At 33.9% G+C, this 13088-nt stretch overlaps 1 protein-coding gene across 4 annotated transcripts in view; it reads right to left on the bottom strand.

Moving 5' to 3' along the window:
- Positions 1–13088, bottom strand: part of ADGRB3 (adhesion G protein-coupled receptor B3) — a 711230-nt gene that overhangs the window by 68382 nt on the left and 629760 nt on the right. The gene's annotated exons all lie outside the window — the stretch shown is intronic.

Genomic DNA, 13088 nt, shown 5'->3' with positions numbered 1-13088 from the left:
CATCTTGCATAATTCTTTGGCTATATTCTTTATTCTCCCATTTTGGGTGATTATTCTTTATTGTTTTATCTGTATTGATGTTAATATTACATCCCAACAGACATCCAAAACAAAGAACTGCCTTTATACAAGTGAGATATTCCAAGTGTGAGAGCTATAAAACTGTAAAATGAGATTTGGCTAATAGCCTACTACAAAAAGCCATATGTATTTTAAAGTACTTAATACATTGTTCTGTATTATTACCTTACAATGTGTGTTGTAATCAAATCATTTTGAAAAGTTAATTTTGAGTCACTGGCAGTACACAGCCATGATTTCACAGATATTTTACTTTATGCAACTTAATCATTCTGAATGCACCAACATTAGTTACTTGTGACTCATGTGTAAAGATGAGCAGCTTCATTTTGGTAAGGACTGCTACTTATTTTCCTACTGCTGTAATGTCTTTGTATAAATCTTGTTCAAATGAAGTCTTCATAAATCAAAGCCAGTAACTAACTACTCTCTTCTTTTGTCAGTCTTGGACTTGTGATTTCCAAAAATTGAAAAGAGCAAAACATAGAACTAGAAAAAAATAATAAAAAAACTCATTGACAGAAAAATAAAAGTACAACCTTCATGGTCTCGCCTCCACTCCAGTATATTGCTAACGCAGAATATCTTTGTAAAATTTTGGCCCAAATTATTCCTATTATTTGTTTATTCTATTGAAATTCACCAGATGTTAATTCAGCTTTTTAGTTCTTTTAATCCTATAAAAATAACTTTACCATGTTTATCTCACCAGGTTTTTTTTTTGGGGGGGGTTTAATTTTATTTACTTATGATAGTCATACAGAGAGAGAGAGAGGCAGAGACATAGGCAGAGGGAGAAGCAGGCTCCATGCACCCGGAGCCTGACATTGGATTTGATCCTGGGTCTCGAGGATCGTGCCCTGGGCCAAAGGCAGGCGCCAAACCACTGCGCCACCCAGGGATCCCATCACCAGGTTTTTTTAAATGCTCAGAGATAATGTACAGAAGCTGAGTAACACTGTGCTAGGCATGTGCTTCAACTGATCATGGCCATAATCATCATTATTTTAAACATAGTACTAAAAAGAGCACTACTAGTTTTCAGCATGTGACTCCTTATTCCATGTAGCCCTTAAATATACTCAGGTACTTAGATTTATTATCACAAAGATGGCAACTTTCAGTATGATAAAGTCATGGATTTCTAGCACCTTACACCTGCTTCAGGCATAATGTAGTAGCTTTAACCAACTGTGATTCCTTCTATACTTGAGACACTGAGACTTTTCTTACAAGTTAAGGCTTAAATATTTGCAGCTGACTACTTTGCTCATTCCTGATCTGTAGTTCCTGATCCCAATTTGAATTTCAAAGCTAACTCTTCCCTTTAATACCTGAAGACTAGTTACACTTTCTAATTCACCTGTCATTTCCTTCCACCAGTTTGTCTCATCTCAATTGTATGTGCTAGCAAAATTATCCCTTCTCCATTTTTAAACTATCAATATAAGATTATATAAAACAATGTAAAAATGTTTAAATGTTAAATGTGAAATACTGGATGCACTGAAATTTTGTAAGAGATAACTGCTCAATGTGTCAATACAGAGACTTTTAATTTGCACTTTCTGTATTATGTTTGTTGCCTTGGGACTTTTTGGTATGTACTTAAAGTCTAATACAAATTGAAATACAACTAATTTGGGGCTACTAACATTTATTTCAATAATTCATGTCTCTCTGGACAAGAATATTACTGCCACATGTGGAAAAAAAGTATAGTAACTAGAGAAATAAGAGCCATTTCTATGAGCAATAGCATTCTACTGTGATGAGATGAATATTTATATATATCTAGAAAGTGCTCTAACTTGAAGAAAAGCTGTCTCAACCTAAAGAATGTGTATATATGGACTAACGTGGTCTGAAGTCACAAAGCTAATCTTACACAAAGAGTATAACAACATTTATGTTCCTGGAAAATAAAGAAAGGGAGATACATTTTGCTTCATCATCATATGAAGAATCAGTATAAAATCAAATACTCTACATAATGAAAATATTTATGACTTTTCCTCTGATATATTTGTTAAACTGTCTTTTAAAAATATAACTTTTATTATAGCACATTTCAAATAAACTCTTTTATTTTCTACATTTGTCATCTCGGTTTCCACAAGGGTGGCCATTCTAATGTTTGGGGCTCAGGATTCTTTGGTTTCTTCACTCATATAACCTAAATCCCCAACAGCAACCCAAAAAGATCAATCTCCCTTGGAGAGATTTTTACACCAATAAATCTCAAACTCTGATTCATTTTTTCTATAAACAGGTTTATATCTTGTCATTTGTTCAGTTTTCTTACTATTGGACCGTCATGACCTCCAGTTTTACAGCTTCTCCTTATTCACCCATGTGTTTGCTTTCAACTCCCACAATAGCTGAGTCTTGACAGCTTGCCATTCTAAACCTGAGACTCACTAGCACCTCAAGCACATCATTAAATTCTTCTGCTTATACTTGCCTTGCCAAACCTCAATTTGGTCCTTTACAACTGATGAGCATTGTTGACAAATATTACAAAACTTGAAAGGGTTATTGAAATAGGGTATTGAAATTGGCAAACTGAGCACTGTTCATATTATCTGTCACCCTCATGTATACCATTCACTCCAAATCCTTAGGGACAACAGAGAAGATTTCATAAAATAACTGGAAAGTAAAGAAGTATAAACTGTAATATATTGGAGACAGTGAGAAATGCCTGAAAAACAAAGCAGATGAATGGAGACAGAAGGATGCCCCAGCTCAAAGCAAGATATTAGAAGCAGAGATGAAGACATGGAAGTAGGGGATTAAGATACATGGATGGCACACAGTGCTAACATCTGTTTGTAAGTACTTTCATAAGGAAAAAATAGATAAAATTTAAGGAAAAGCAGCATTTAAAGAAATATTATGGAAAAGCTTCTCAGAACTTCAAAGATCATCTCGGTTGAAGGATAAATTAAAGATAAAACACACACGGGCGCGTGCACGCACACACACACACACACACACACGCACACACCACGATATGTTGTGATGAAATTTGTGAATATCAAGAATAAAGAGAAAATCTTAAAAGTTGTCAGAGTCAAAAGAAAGATTACTCACAAAGAACTAAAAATCAAATTGACATCAGATTCCTTGCAACCCAGGATACAAGAAGACAGTAGAATAATATCTTAAGCATTCTAAGGGAAAATAACTTTGAAGATACAATTCTACACCCACCAAAACTATTCAAGTGAGAGGAAGAAATAACGATATTTTTAGATTTAAAGGAACTTTGAAGTTTACTACATCAGGATTCTCTCTGAAAGAACTGCTAGATGATATAAACCAATAATAATAAGAAATTACAGGAGGAGTGAATGAAATAAAAGACATAATGGGGGGATCCCTGGGTGGCGCAGTGGTTTGGCGCCTGCCTTTGGCCCAGGGCGCGATCCTGGAGACCCGGGATCGAGTCCCACGTCGGGCTCCTGGTGCACGGAGCCTGCTTCTCCCTCTGCCTGTGTCTCTGCCTCTCTCTCTCTCTCTGACTATCATAAATAAATAAAAATTAAAAAAAAAGACATAATGGGTAGCAAAGAGAGTAATAAAATAAAGTCTTAAAATGTTTATTTAAAAGCTTGACTAAACATGTTTTAATTTTTAAAATACAACCACTTAGCTATCAAATTTAAAATAATATTAATGAAGGTTAAAATATGAGAGATAAGATCAGGAGAAAATAAAAGTACGCTAAGCCTTTTTGTTGTTGTTCTTAGGTATGTGAGAGATACTAATTAACTCTAAAGTTAGAAAAATGTTTGAACATTTATATTAGCAATGTTAAGGTAACCACAAAATATAGAAACAAATAATATATTTATAATATAGTAGAGAAAAACAGAACTAAAGAAAAAAATTAGCCTAATTAAGGGTGGGCACAGGAACAAAAATAAGCTAGAAAATATGATAAATGAAAAAAATAACAAAATTCCAAGGATATCAGAAATTATAGCAATGGGAATATTTTAAACTCATTATATAAAAGTTGAGGACTTTTATATTAGATAAAAAAATCAAAATCTAGTAATGTATTTTAAAGAGACATATCTAAACCCAATGACACAGGAAGATTAGGAATAAAGAGATTGAAAAGGACTACATTAAGCAAATGTTAACATGCAAAAATCAGATGTCACAACATTAATACTGAAAAAAAGCATTAAAAGATGAAGGACTTTTCACAGTGATAAAAGAAAGAAGTCATAAAGAAGTTTCCGAAACAACACACCTCTAAGAATTTTTCAAAATATGTGAAACAAAAACGAAGAAAACTATAGGAATAAACTGTCAAACTATGTTTATAATGAAAGACTTACTATGAATCTCTCAGAAAGTCATGGGAAATTTGGGCTCTTTCCATAGTTTGGCTATTGTTGACAATGCTGCTATTAAACATGAGGGTGCATGTATCTCTCTGAATTAGCATTTCTGTATCATTTGAGTCAATAAAGAGAAGTGCAAATCTCTAGATTTGCTAGATCCCAAACGTCCATCAACTGACAAATGGATAAAGAAGTGGTATATAGTGGAATATTACTCAGCCATAAAAGGATGAAATCTTGCCATTTGCAAAGACATGGATGGTCCTAATGAGTATTACACTGAGTGAAATAAGTCAGAAAATACAAATACCATATGATTTCACTCATATGTGGAATTTAAGAAACAAAACAAATGATCATAGGGAAAAAAGAGAGAGGGGGCAAATCAAGAAACAAATTCTAAATTATAGGAAACAAAGTGATGGTTACCAAAGGGGAAGTGAGTGGTGAGATGAATTAAATAGGTGATGTGGGTCAAGGAGTGCACTTGTTGTGATGAGTACTGGGTATTGTACATAAGTGTTGAATCACTAAATTGTATACTTGAGACAAATACTACACTTTGTGTAATGGGAATTTAAATAAAAACTTAAAAAAAAGAAATATATCTCCTTATTAAGAAACCCAAGAGGATCTATTTTTAAATTGTTAGAAATAATAAGAAGAATCAACAAACTGGCTAGATACAAGATAAATGCACAAAAACTTTATCTCTCCTCTCCCTTCCAAATCATGTTAAAATTACCAAGTTATTAAGACACAGTAAAAAGAACAGGCAGTAGACAACAGTGAACTCAAGATGTTGGCAAATTCAGATGTTGAGAGAAGAAGACTTAACTGACTTAGAGTAGCAGAAAATGTGATAGTGTAAGTGCTTATAGAGTATGGGAGTCAGCGATGGAAATATTGATGGCAATGGACCAAATTCACTCTGCAGGCCTTCAGAAGGTTTTAATACTTGGAAACAATAGGGACCAGAAACAGAAGGAGGACTCTGCATGGGGCTGAAAAAGATAGAGGCTGGATGAAAATCTATATACAGAAAAGCTGAAACTCTGTTTCCTCCCAAACTCAGTACAGTCCTGCACTGTCATAAGGAGGTGAGTCTCTGGAAAATTGAGTGGGTTCTGAACCCAAGCATCAGTTTCATTAATGGGTAGGTGTACAATCCAGATACAAGTATAATATTAAACTCTAAGCACCCTCCTCTCATTTTCTCCTTACTTCTGTTCCCAGAATGTCAGCAGGTCAGAGATTAGAATTCACCCCCAGAGGGGGATAAATCTTCATATGCTGGCTCATCCTTCACTAACACTATGAAATCTACCTTTCAATAAGTCCATCTACCCATAGAACTTCAAGTCACTTTTTAGGGCCTTGTTTTTATATATGAATACACAGCCAAGGATATTCCGATAATTGAAAAAAATCTTCCAACATGGAAAAAAAGAAAAAGGCCAAGAAAAGAAAAAGTGGAGGAGTGCAGAGAAACTATAGAGGTAACAGAAAAATAAAAACTTCAAAAAACAGTCTAAGTTCTTCAGAAACAGAAAAGAAACTGCGCCTACAAAACAAAATCACTGGGGAAAAATTATCAGATGAAAGAAAAGGTCCTATTCATAATGCCAACAGAAATCATAAAATAACTCAAATACGGTTAAAAAAATATATGCAGAAAATCATAACATTGGGCAGCCTGGGTGGCTCAGCGGTTTAGCACCACCATCAGCCCAGGGCCTGATCCTGAAGACCCAGGATCGAGTCCCATGTGGGGCTCCCTGCATGGAGACTGCTTCTCCCTCTGTGTCTCTGTCTCTCCCTCTCTCTATGTGTCTCTCATGAATAAATAAATAAAATCTTAAAAAAAAATAAAGAAAATCATAACATTTAATTAAAGGACACAAAACAAGCTACCATTAAATAGAAAAATTTATTATGTACATGTATGTATTAGAGAATCAGTGTCCTACAAATGTCAATTTTTCCCAAACTGATAAATATATTCAAAACAATTCCAATCAAATCTTAATTTTTTTCCTTTAGTTTGACAAGTTAATTCTAAATCACAGAGAAAACCAAAGAATAGTCCAGAAAGTCTAGAAAAAAGAGAGAAGCATAGAGTGTTTTTCCAATGATATAAAACAGAATAATATGTAGTCAGATGATTATCATCCCTATTTGCACATGAGGGTTTGGAGAGACTAAGAAACTTGGCCAAGGCCTCATGGTTAATGAGCGAGGAGGAGGAGTTAAAACATTGTCTCTGGCCCCAGGGCTTGTGCATTTCCTTAACCACCTCATACTGTTTTCTGACAATATTTTTTGCATATCCATAGACTAATCCTCACAATCGTTTTTTTTTTTTATCCTCTCAACTTTCTTCCTTATTCTTAAACAGATTCTTCAACATTACTGATGAGGTGCAGACTATTCATATTATTGTTATCTTCATATTCCCTGCACTCCCTTAATTTCTCCCTTAATTTCATCTACCCACTTCCTCCTTTCTGAAGCAGGCCCTTCTCTTTCCAGGGTATGGCATAGTAGAGTTAAGAGATAGGTTCCTGGAGTTGCAATGTGGGTTCACACAATGACTGCTGCATTTACTGGTTGTTATTTACAATTTCTGTGCCTCTCTTTCCTCATACAAAAAAATGATGATGACTATAGCATCTACCTCATGAGACTGTTGTAAAGATTAAACAGCATGATATATGTAAATCTGATACATAATCACTTTGATCCTATAGTTGGTCAACTATATACTCTCCTCCTTTAGTTAGATCCTGAGATTATACATAATCTCTTAGCCTACAAATCTATTGAAATCTCTATCTTCAACTAATCAATCAACCTTCTTTTTATTGGTTTATTCACAGTAGTTCTCATTGGGTTGTTTTTTTCTCTTTCCAATTGTGATCAAATTTCTTGAAAGATTAGAATAACCATCAGCTTCTTTACTACCTGTTTATAGGTTTTATTTCCATCTAGCATCTCCCTTGAATTTCCCTCTTACAGGAATCACTCATGACTATCTAATTTCCAAATCTAACAAATGGAATTTTTTAGATTTTTTTACTTTCCCCAAAAGACTTTGACCTTAACATTCTCACAAATTATGAGATTTTTACTGTAGGGTCTAAAATTCTACAATAGCATGAATACTGTCTAATTAAAAGTCTGACTGAATTCTAGAATTATTTTTGCAATATATGTTTTCCCAGAAAATTTTATATTTTCCAATGTCTTACTATATCATTGTATATAATGTTCTTGTACATTTTAAGAAATACTATTTTTTTTACTTCTTAAGTTGCTTATCTATGTTTCCTATTTCTTTATCAAAGATGTCTGCTTTACTAATTTATTTCAAATTTTAATGATTCCTTAAGTCCAACTAGAAAGATATTACATTAGTACTGAGATGAATTTCTTAAAGTGTAAAATATAGTTATTTATTCTTTTCATTTGGCAGACTTTCAAGGTTTCTAAGAACAAAATGCTATGTTTACCTTATTCCCAACATTCAAATAAATCAAAAGGTGTCAGCATTTTAAAATAAGCAATCATAGATACCTATTATGTAAATATTTCAAAAAGCAAAAAAGAAAATGTTTTTGATGAAAGATATAGGATATAAAAAAAATTCTATGGAATAGAGAAAATTCAGAGAAGCTTGCTTTTGCTAGAAATCTGGAAAACTGTGTGGAGGTTCCTCAAACAGTTAAAAATATACCTGCCCTACGACCCAGCAATTGCACTGTTGGGGATTTACCCCAAAGATACAAATGCAATGAAACGCCGGGACACCTGCACCCCGATGTTTCTAGCAGCAATGGCCACGATAGCCAAACTGTGGAAGGAGCCTCGGTGTCCATCGAAAGATGAATGGATAAAGAAGATGTGGTTTATGTATACAATGGAATATTACTCAGCTATTAGAAATGACAAATACCCACCATTTGCTTCAACATGGATGGAACTGGAGGGTATTATGCTGAGTGAAGTAAGTCGGTCGGAGAAGGACAAACATTGTATGTTCTCATTCATTTGGGGAATATAAATAATAGTGAAAGGGAATATAAGGGAAGAGAGAAGAAATGTGTGGGAAATATCAGAAAGGGAGACAGAACGTAAAGACTGCTAACTCTGGGAAACGAACTAGGGGTGGTAGAAGGGGAGGAGGGCGGGGGGTGGGAGTGAATGGGTGACGGGCACTGGGGGTTATTCTGTATGTTAGTAAATTGAACACCAGTAAAAAATAAATCAAAGAGCAGAAGCAAAAAAAAAAAAAAAAAAAAAAAAACAGAATTTTGAGATGAAACATTTCAGTAGAATATTTAGGAACTCTCAAACAGTACCAATATCTGCATACTTTAATTGCAGTATTTATGGAGAAATCAAGAATTATTGAAGTTACTGCAACATTTAAAAATCTTAGACAAGCTGAAATCATTCCTCCATATGAAGCAATTCTCATTTGAATTATTTAGATAATTTCCTTCACTCACACACTAATTTGTCTATAATAAACAGACAACATGATGACTAGAGTTAACACTGCTATATGACATATAGGAAAGTTGAGAGTAAATCCTAAGAGTTCTCATCACAAGGAGAATTTTTTTCTTCATTTTTTTTTTCTTCTTTTCATTGTATTTCTATGAGAAGATAGGTGATTTTGGCTGAATCCGTTGTAATCACTTCACAATATATGCCAAATCTAGCCATCACACCAAATGCCTTAAACTTATAGTGATGTATGTCAGTTATTAATAAAACTAGAAAAAATTATAAATATGTATATCTTGATATTCATGTGGAATAAAAACAAGTACAAGACATATACAATATAATTTTGAGATGCACCTGTAACTCCTTACATGTGAATGATGCTATGGGAAGAAATTCTGGTTCATCACTATAGTGATTTCAAAGACAGTCTTCTGTTATCTTTGTGCAAGCCCTTTTTATCCATTACCTTACTTATTTCACTCTCACAGTAACTTATTTTAAGTCTGTAAACAACAATTTTTTTGCAACAATGCTGTAAGGTAAATATTTTATAAATGAGGAGATGAAGCTCAGAGAGGTTAAATAACTCGTCTGAAGTTACACAATTAGCAAATGACGGAGCATATGCTCTTTTCATTACAACATATTGCCCTTTCCTGTGATTTTGCTGATATTTATATTACTATGATTATACTATATCCTTTCAAGCCAGTACAAATTGTTTTGAAATAGCAGTATGTAGATAATAAATAAAAAGATGTTATAATATACAAACAAAACTGACATTAAATGATTAAGTTTTTTTTTTTTTTTTCCAAAATCACTACCAACAGAAGAATGTACCATTTAAAAGTATAGTTTTGGTTATGAAGATTCCATCAACATAGGTGCAAATGTAGTTTGAGGTTTCTGGATAGAGCACCTTAATCCCAATAAGATGCCCGGGGGGCATTGTGCCTATCATCTTCATCATTTCATAAAATTAAATTAAAGGCTCATTCCATAGCTCCTGTCACTTGCTATATCAACAGCAATGTCATTTGTAGACAACTGACAAACGTCTCTCATAGATCCAAATACTGAATCTGTTCATTCTTCCTCTTGTATATAATGGAAAATATCAATAGAAGAGATTTGATAAGGCTTTAGTTTTCTCTTGAAAACTCTTGTTTCACCATTAAAAATTTGCAACACTTGCTTAAAAACTATGGCACAAAGCTATGATGAGGAAACATTCTCTGATCCATCTTTTTTGAAAAAAATTAAAAAGCTTTGGAAAACCAGAAATTGCTAATATAAAGCCATGTGTGATATGAAATAATTAATGAAGAAATACAAGCAATTGATAGATGAGTACCTCAAACAATAACAATTTTTAATTGCTAGATTTTTATAATTTCATATTAAAATAAAACATTATTATTAAAAAGAAAAGAAATGCTAGTTAGATGTCAATAGAGATAAAAATCTGTTTCACAGATGTCAAAAAGATGTATCTTGCAGAAAACGTGTTCATATTTTGAAGACCTTGGAAAGTTTGTCACACATAACAGGAAAATCCGAGTCTTTGAAATGCGTCCTTTGGGAGTCCAAACATTTGTACATCATACACAGCAGATGCTGCATTATACACTGTTATCTCCAAGCTTAGAAAATAACAATTTTATTCAAAATGAAATATAATTAAGTCACTTGCTAAATAAGGCCAAGAGTTCAACTAAAGTTTTACTAATAATTCAGAAATTTTAAAATGTATTATAAGCTCTAAGATATCTCTAGGAATTGATTTATACTGTGTTCTATAACTGAAGAGAAAATCAATAGTCAGTGGATTTATATCCTCTGGTATAATTAAGTACCATATCTAGTCACTCAAAAAAGGATAGTCGGAATGAAAATACAAGGTTGCCTTCAACTTGTATCAAGCAGAGCAAACAAAACTCTGTAGCTCTGTTTCTGAGATTTTTAGACAAAATATTTCTTGTGGATTTGGAAGGCAAAGGAAAGTAACACTTTTATATCAAGAAGACATTTGTTTATTCTATTTATCAAGTTTAATCAGCAGTCAGACTTGGTGTCACAATATTATTTCAATATAGAATGAAAATAGTTTTTGGGGACACCTGGGTGGCTCAGTGGTTGAGTGAGTTTTTGGGGACACCTTTGGCTCAGGAAGTGATCCTGAGGTCCTAGGATTGAGTCCCACATTAGGCTCCCTGCAGGGACCTTGCTTCTCCCTCTGCATGTGTTTCTGCCTCTCGTGTCTCTCATGAATAAATAAATAAAATCTTAAAAAAATAATTTTTGATACAGAGGTGGCATAGTATGAAAAGGTCCTAACCGTCAGAGGCAGGCAGTTTTCAACCTTGATTGCACAGTGTTATCACCTGGGGAGCTCTAAAAATGTGGATCTATAAGTACTATTCCCTAAGATTATGATCTAATCATTTGAGGGTGGAGCTTCTGTATTAGCATTGGTAAGGATCCCCAGGTAATTCTAATGTGCAGGCAGGTTCACAATTAGCAACTTGAACAATCGCAGACTGACTCCTAGCAATGGAAGCTACCAAATGTGTGACCTTGCACAAATTATTCACTTCTGACAGCCTCAAAGTCTTTGATCTGTAAGATGAGAGGTAGGTAAAGTATCTACTACATTGGGTTACCTTAAAATTAGACATAATAAATATAAAGTGCTTAGTTCTCAGTGGGTTCTAAAAAGCATTAAACAATAATGACCATTCATGTAAATTCTTAACCCATTTGAGTAACTTATCTAGTCTTCACTAGTTCCTAAAGTTCTGGAAAGAGTAATGAAAATGGAGCCTTCTGCTATGCATTCATATTTTAATTTAGAATGATGTTAGAACTGATAGACTTCCTTATATAACCTGCTTTGAAAACAGAATCAAATAGCTAACAATGAAAGATGTGGGGAGAAAAAGAACAAAATAGAGTAATGCTGGCCTTGATGGTATTTTGGAAAAAAGGCAGATTATCATTTGATCTTGTCCTCTGGATTTCTCCAGATATCTGAAGGGAAACACCTGATGTTGAACAACCACAATAGTTGAATTATGCTAAATACTATAATTGGGCCAGTTATAGAACTCTGGGAATGGTGATTTAGGGAGATCTCAAAGAACTCCTACTCCAAAATACCAATGTCAACCTTGAGATTGGATAGTTCCATACGTGTTTACCTTTTAAATCCCTAGTGGCTTATCTCTGAGCCACCCAACCCCAGATATTTCAAACCCAACATGTCTAATAATTAACTTTTCACTTTCCCCATTAAGCTAGTTTCTCCTTTTGTGTAATGACTTCACTGACCTCTCTATTTCCATGACCTTAGATGGGGCCATCATTACTCTCTCCTAAATTATTAGTGACAGAGGGAGATTTCTGTGAAGAGACCACCCTTCTACTGGATCTACCTTCTTTGAAAAGAAGGAAGTGAAGCTCCAGAGCTAAGTATGACAAGATGTTCCTGTTCTTTCTCCTCTACAAATTAAAAAAAGAAAGGTCTTAGAATATACCTGGCATATACTAAGTCCTAAATAAATATGTGTTGTAGTCATCAGTGTTTTATTTTATTTTTTTTTTTTTGGCTTTTAACGGTTTTCTTTTTATTTTTTTTTTTATTTTTTTTTTTATTGGTGTTCAATTTACTAACATACAGAATAACACCCAGTGCCCGTCACCCATTCACTCCCACCCCCCGCCCTCCTCCCCTTCTACCACCCCTAGTTCGTTTCCCAGAGTTAGCAGTCTTTATGTTCTGTCTCCCTTTCTGATATTTCCCACACATTTCTTCTCCCTTCCCTTATTTTCCCTTTCACTATTATTTATATTCCCCAAATGAATGAGAACATATAATGTTTGTCCTTCTCCGACTGACTTACTTCACTCAGCATAATACCCTCCAGTTCCATCCACGTTGAAGCAAATGGTGGGTATTTGTCATTTCTAATAGCTGAGTAATATTCCATTGTATACATAAACCACATCTTCTTTATCCATTCATCTTTCGTCATCAGTGTTTTAATAATAATTACAAGGGGAGCTGAATCGAAGATTTTTTACAATAAGAAATACTAAAATATGTTAAATGTTAAGTGAAGAATCAAA

This window comes from Canis lupus, chromosome 12 (genome assembly GCF_011100685.1).
Source record: "Canis lupus familiaris isolate Mischka breed German Shepherd chromosome 12, alternate assembly UU_Cfam_GSD_1.0, whole genome shotgun sequence".
NCBI classification, from domain to species: Eukaryota; Metazoa; Chordata; class Mammalia; order Carnivora; family Canidae; genus Canis; species Canis lupus.
Note: the sequence above shows the minus strand (reverse complement) of the source record. Positions and strands in the feature narration are given on the sequence as shown.